Genomic DNA, 6,759 nt, shown 5'->3' with positions numbered 1-6,759 from the left:
CCATCTAAGTCACCCCCATTCATTTTACAGATGAGGAAACTGAGTCTCAGGGAGGCTAAGTGACTTGTCCAAAGTCCCACAGATAGTAAATTGTTAATTTAATTGGACTCAATAAAAATAAAATGCCAGGGATATATCTGGGATTGTGCTGGAGCCAATTTAAATTTTTCAGTATGATGTGGTTCGATGGGGACATGATTGGGGATGTAGACTCTAAATGATCACTCTATTGCAAATTTTAATAATATAGAAGTAGGCTTTGAACAATGATACATGTATAACCCAGTGGAATTGCTTGTGGGCTCAGGGAGAGGGGAAGGAAGAGGGGTGAGAAAAATCCTGAATCATATAATCATGGAAAAATATTCTAAATTTTAAAAAAATTTTCAGTGTGAGCATCTATACCTCAGAAATGAGAAAATTACAAATCAAGACTTGATTTTTTTTATTGTTTTGTTGATTATCTAGATCAGTTGGTGTTAAACTCAGATAGAAAGAGGGACCACTAAACCACACATAAGGATCCCTGGGGCCACATATTGATATAGAAAACACTCATGTTTTTGTATTTCTTTTTTTTTAAAGTACATTAACTCATTAAAATCAGAGGGGGACTACATTTTAAGCTGGTTCAGGCTGCCCTCTTCGTTGTCCATCACTCTTCTCTCCAACATTTCAAACCCTTTCTGTGCAATTTTTTTCACAACTCAGGAGTGTTGTGAGCCACATTTGGTGGAGGACTGCATATTTGAGGTCTCTGATTTAGACCAGATAACTGTAGTTGGCCAACCCTTGGTCTGGATGTAACAAAGTAATGGAGAAGATTTCAGTGATTCAGATTAAATTGTAAAGTATGTCATGCATGCATTAATTTTTAATTCTTAAATAATAATTAAGAAATTAACAAAATTTTTAAAAATAATTTTTTTAAATTCTAAGACCTTCCGTCTTAGAATCAATACTCTGTATTAGTTCCAAGGCAGAAGAGCAGTAAGGGTTAGGCAATGGGGGTTAAGTGACTTGCCCACGGTCACACAGCTAGGAAGTATCTGAGGCTAGATTTGAATTCAGGACCTCCCATCTCTAGACCTGGCTCATAAGCCACTGAACCACCTAGCTGCCCCCCTACATACATTTTTTAAGTGAGCCAATAGTTAAAAATTTACAAACATCTTTGGATATAGCTCAAAAGCAGAAGCCACCTCAGTTCCACCTGTGCTTCTCTCAAAACCCATTTTCCTTCCCCTCTTTCTGGCTCACACTTCAGAATGAAATAAACAGAAAGATCAGGCGCTTCATATAAAATCCCTGGCCATGGGTCTGCTCTCTATACAAGTGAATTGTTCTCACTTCTTTTCAGAAAGGACCAATGACATCCAGGGTGAGGTCTTGGCCCGTTCATTGGATTTAAGCCAGGCAGAGCTGCACAAAGTCATCGGCCTCGCTCTCTCTCCCAGAGTCATCAAAGTCCAGCAGGAAGACAAAAGTCAGGCTGGCTGGTCGTGCCTGGGCTGCAGGAGATGGCTGGCATCTTTGATGTCTGACCAAGGTCGAAGCACTCCACAGAGCCTGCTTCGGGCACTTTCCAGGCTGTTGGAATAAAGCGTTCCTATCCACCTATTCCACCAGGGAAAGTCTTCCCAAGCTCAGAGCAGATGCCCTTCCAACTCACCGAAGGGGCTGATGCCTGTTGGTCACCCTCAGTGGAGTTTAGCTCATCTGCTGAGATGGTTTTCTACCAGGATGTGACCACTGACTGTGCTACAGCTTCTTGGGGCCACAAAGGAGAGCTAAGGGGACAGGAAGACATCGAAGGTGGAGGAGCAGCCCTGAAAAGGGGTCAGCAACCCTCCCAGCAGAGGTGCCAGTCCTCCCTGCACACCCCACAAACCCCACACAGATACAAGTCAATAGAGCAGAGGTTCCCAAACTTTTTTGGCCTCCCGCCCCCTTTCCAGAAAAAATATTACTTACCCCCTGGAAATTAAATTTAAAATTGTAATAGCAATTAATAGGAAAGATCAATGCACCTGTGGCCATCACCACTTCCCTGGATCGCTGCAGCACCCACCAGGGGGCGGTGGTGCCCACTTTGGGAATCACTGCACTAGAATATAACAGAAAGGCCAAACTAGGAATAGCTTTCAAATCCAGAAAGTAAGTGTTTGGCCAAGGGACCAGGGAGAACCTTGATGGCCGTAGTTCAGAATGTGCCTTGGTCTTTGCATCATGCTACCAGACAATTGTGAATTTTATGTCTATACATAGGTGGTTGCAGGCTCACGGATGTAAACTGGAAAGGACCTCCATAATACTAGCTAACGTTTATACAGCACTGCCTACGTGCCAGGCACTGTGCTAAGCACTTACAATTATTGTCTCATTTGAGCGTCGCCACAACCCTGCAATGATTTCCATGTTACAGATGAAAAAAGGGAAACAAACAGAAGTTAAGGAACTTGTCCGAGGTTGCAGCTAGGAAGTATCTGAGGCCAGAGTTTAGTTCCAGGCCTGACTCTGTCTACTCTTTTACCCATAGATACCCCATCGATGGCCTCGGAGGTCATCCATTCCAGAGGTGTCAAACTTGAGTGCTGGCCTGGATCAGATGAAAAGGAAATTGGAAAATATTTAACAAAATAAATAAAAAGACAATAGAACACAGATAACACAGAGATGTGGTTTTCCAAGTCAATATGTGGCCCCCAGAGATCTTTATGTATGTTTTAGTGATCCATCGTTTCTTTTTGAGCTTGATACTCATTTCAACTTTCTCATTATACAGATGAGAAACTTGACATACATTCAGGTTAAATGACTTGCCCAAAATCACACAAGTAGTTAATAGCAAAACAGAGATTCAAATCCAGATCCTCAGATCCAGATATGACAGTGAAGTAAAGAATCTGATTAGTAGAAACTACAGGAGACATCCATTCTCTCTCCTCCCTCTCTCTCTCTCTCTCTCTCTCTCTCTCTCTCTCTCTCTCTCTCTCTCTTTCTCTCTCTCTCTTTCTCTTTCTCTCTCTCTCTTTCACCTTTCCCTTCCATCTTAGAATCAGTATTGTGAATGGATTCCAAGGCAGAAGGGTTAGGCAAGGGTCAAGTGACTTGCCCAGGGTAACACAGCTCAGAAGTTCTGAGGTCAGCTTTGAACCCAGGACCTCCCATTCCTCAGCCTGGCCCTCTACCCGCTGAGCCATCAAGCTGCCCCCTCATTCTCTTTTATAGTCTTATCTATCCATGCTTAGCTCACAGTTAATGGAAAGACTTTGTGTGGGGCTTCCAGGAATTTCCCCCAAATCTTGTAAACAAAACCTTTCAGGGTTTCAGGTTCAGATTATTCCCTAATGATAACTGACTAAGAGATGAGAGTTACATTCTCCAGAAATTCTTTCCATGATCTAATGAAAAGGAGTCAATTGTTTGGATTCCTTAGTTCATTCTGATGTAAAAGGACAAAGGAACTTCGCTCTGGTAGCAGCAATGGTGGGCCAAAGCTTGGAATCTCCCCACCTCCATGATTGCTAAGTGCTTCCAGAGGTCTATGGGAGCCTCCTGCGATTTTCTTGGCTCAGACTCACTGCTGGGGACATAAAAGAATTGAGAAATGTTGATTCATTCTAATCTAGCTAGGAAAGAGGACTGAAGGATTTCTATCTGAGATTGAATAATTTCCCCCAGGGCTCTTTTGTAAACCTGAAGTCATCATTGTTGTGGATCTGATTTCCATAACATCTTTTTTTTTTTTTTAGACACTTACCTTCCATTTTAGAATCAATACTAAATATTGGTTCCAAGGCAAAAGAATGGTAAGAACTAGGCAATTGGGCTTACGTGACTTGCCCAGGGTCATACAGCCAAGAAATGTCTGAAGTCAAATTTGAACCCAGGTCCTCGTCACTCCAGGGGCCTGGCACTCTATCCACTGTGCTATCTAGCTGCCCCCCTCCCTTTTTTTTTTAAACTCTTACCTTCTCTCTTAGTATCAGTTCTAAGATAGGCATGTTCTAGGCCAATGATGGGCAAATTTTTTAAAGAGGGGGCCAAAGGAAAGGAAATGCTCCTCTGTCAGTCTGTTTCTAAGGAAACTCTTTCGAAATTTCATTGTATTGAATCCTACTCATTGTATTCGTCAGATTAGGAATAATATCTTGCAGCCTGGTAGAACATTTCAGGGGGCTGCATCTAGTTGTATGTCACTGGTCTAGGCAATCAGGCTTAAGTGACTTATCCAGGATCAGATTGCCAGAATATGTTTGAATCCAGATTTGAACCTAGGTCCTCCTCACTCCAGACCAAGTGCTCTATCTACTGTGCTACCTAGCTACCTCTCCTTCCCTAACATTTTTATAAAATTTATTTTTATTTTATTGATTATGAAAAATTTTCTATGGTTACATGATTCATGTTCTTTCCCTCCCCTTCTCCCACCCCCCCCCTCCAGTAGTCAATGAGCAATTCCACTGGGTTTTATATGTGTCACTGATCAAGACCCATTTCCATACTATTGATATTTGCACTAGGGTGAACGCTTAGAGTCTGCATCCCCAGTCATGTCCCCATCGACCCATGTGATCAAGCAATTGTTTTTCTTCTGTGTTTCTGCTCCCACAGTTCTTCCTCTGGATGTGGATAGTTTTCTTTCTTATAAGACCCTCAGAATTGTCCTGGATCCTTGCATTGCTGCAAGTAGAGAAGTCATTTACATTGTTTTGTACCACAGTATATCAGTCTCTGTGTACAACGTTCTCCTGGTTCTGCTCCTTTCGCTCTGCATCAGTTCCTGGAGGTCATTCCAGTTCACATGGAATTCCTCCAGTTCATCATTCCTTATAGCACAATAGTATTCCATCACCTGCAGATACCACAATTTGTTCAGTCCTTCCCTAATCAAAGGACATCCCCTCATTTTCCAGTTGTTTTTTTTTTTTGCCACTACAAAGAGCACAGCTATGAATATTTTTGTATAAGCCTTTTTATCTATGATCTCTTTGGGATGGATATAAACCCAGCAGTGCTATGGCTGGGTCAAAGGGTAGATAGTCTTTTAAAGCCCTTTGGGAATAGTTCCAAATTGCCTTCCAGAATGGTTGGATCAACTCACAACTCCACCAGCAATGCATCAGTGTCCTAATTTTGCCACACCCCCTCCAACATTTATTACTTTCCTTTACTGTCATTTTAGCCAGTTTGCTAGGTGTGAAGTGGTACCTCAGAGTTGTTTTGATTTGCATTTCTCTAATTATGAGAGATTTAGAACACTTTTTCATGTGCTTATTGATACTTTTGATTTCTTTACCTGAAAATTGCCTCTTCATGTTCCTTGCCCATTTATCAACTGGGGAACATAACATTTTAATATGTGTCGATTAGCAAGTGTTTGCGTAATGAAAGCCCCAAAAGAAGCAGTTACAGCTGGATCATTCCAGCAGATGGCAGCAGGTCAAAGGAAGATCATTGAAAGGCTCCCTTTAAGGTAGAGAGGGATGGCTGGAGGGGTGGTGGAGCCCAGCAGCAATTGAGACTTGGGAAGTGGAAAGACAAGAAAGGCTCCAGGACAGCCCCAGGAATGCAAGGTTGTCTGAAAAGGGTTCTTTCTCGCTGGTGGAAGAATCTGTATGAGAATGTATCCTGTAACATATGCCACAGGATGGAGAATGACCCTACAACTTGATTTTTCCTTGTTATTTATTCCCTAAGTGGCACAGTGCAGAGAGTTTGGTACACTAGGAGTTAGGAAGTCTTGCCACAAGACTTACTAGCTCTGTGACTCTGGGAGAGTCATTTTAACCTCTCAGTCTCATTTTCCACAGCTATAAAATCAGTTATATAATAGCACCTATCACACAGGTTTTTTGTGAGAATATTGCAAATCTTAAAGTGCTATATAAATATGAATTTTATGTTTATTAATATAGTATTCTTAATACTATATTAATAAGTATTATTATTGCTTTTCTGGTTTTTTCCCTAATTAAGACTTTTACTTTTTTTTTTTTTTTTTTTTTTACTTATGGCACATTTGTAGAGAATGTTCCCAATGGGGGCTTCACCTGTGTATAACTATGGTTGCAAAAATTATCTCCAAACTGAACTCGGCATGGCAAGTCATTTCAGAGCCGTATGGGAACCATGCTCCTCATTTATGCAACAAGCATTTTTTGAATTCCTACTAACTACTAACTTCCTGTATTTTTTTAAATGTAGATTGGACTCTTTCCTATTGAAGAAGGTTAAAGACAGAGGAATAAGCTCTAACTTCTCATTTACCAGAAAGATATACCTTCAAAGAATAAGTGTAATTCAAGCAAAGAGAGAGAAAGAATTCAAAGAAGCAAGAAAGAGGCTTCACCTGTGTCAGATTGTTGTTGCTCAGTCATTTTTAGTCATGTCCAACCCATTTGGGATTGTCTTGGCAAAGATCCTGGAGTAGTTTGCCGTTTCCTTCTCCATCTCATTTGATAGATGAGGAAACTGAGGCAAAATGGGCAAAGTGATTTACCCAGGGTCATACAGCTGGTAAGTGTCGGAGACCAGATTTGCTCTATCCACTGCACCACCTAGTTACCCACCCAGGATATAGTAGGTGTTTAGTGACTTACTGAATATAGTGTCTTTCTCAGTGAAAGCCAGTTGCAAAGGATAATAGTCAAAAGGATGATCTGAGCAACTATTAGTTCATCCTGTGTCACCTAGCTACAGAGAGGGGGAAAGGGAGGGAGGGAGTGGGGGTAGAAAGGAGAGAGGGGAGAGGGA

Source organism: Gracilinanus agilis, chromosome 4 (genome assembly GCF_016433145.1).
Source record: "Gracilinanus agilis isolate LMUSP501 chromosome 4, AgileGrace, whole genome shotgun sequence".
NCBI lineage: Eukaryota > Metazoa > Chordata > Mammalia > Didelphimorphia > Didelphidae > Gracilinanus > Gracilinanus agilis.
The sequence above is the reverse complement of the archived record's forward strand: the minus strand, read 5'-3'. Positions refer to the sequence as shown.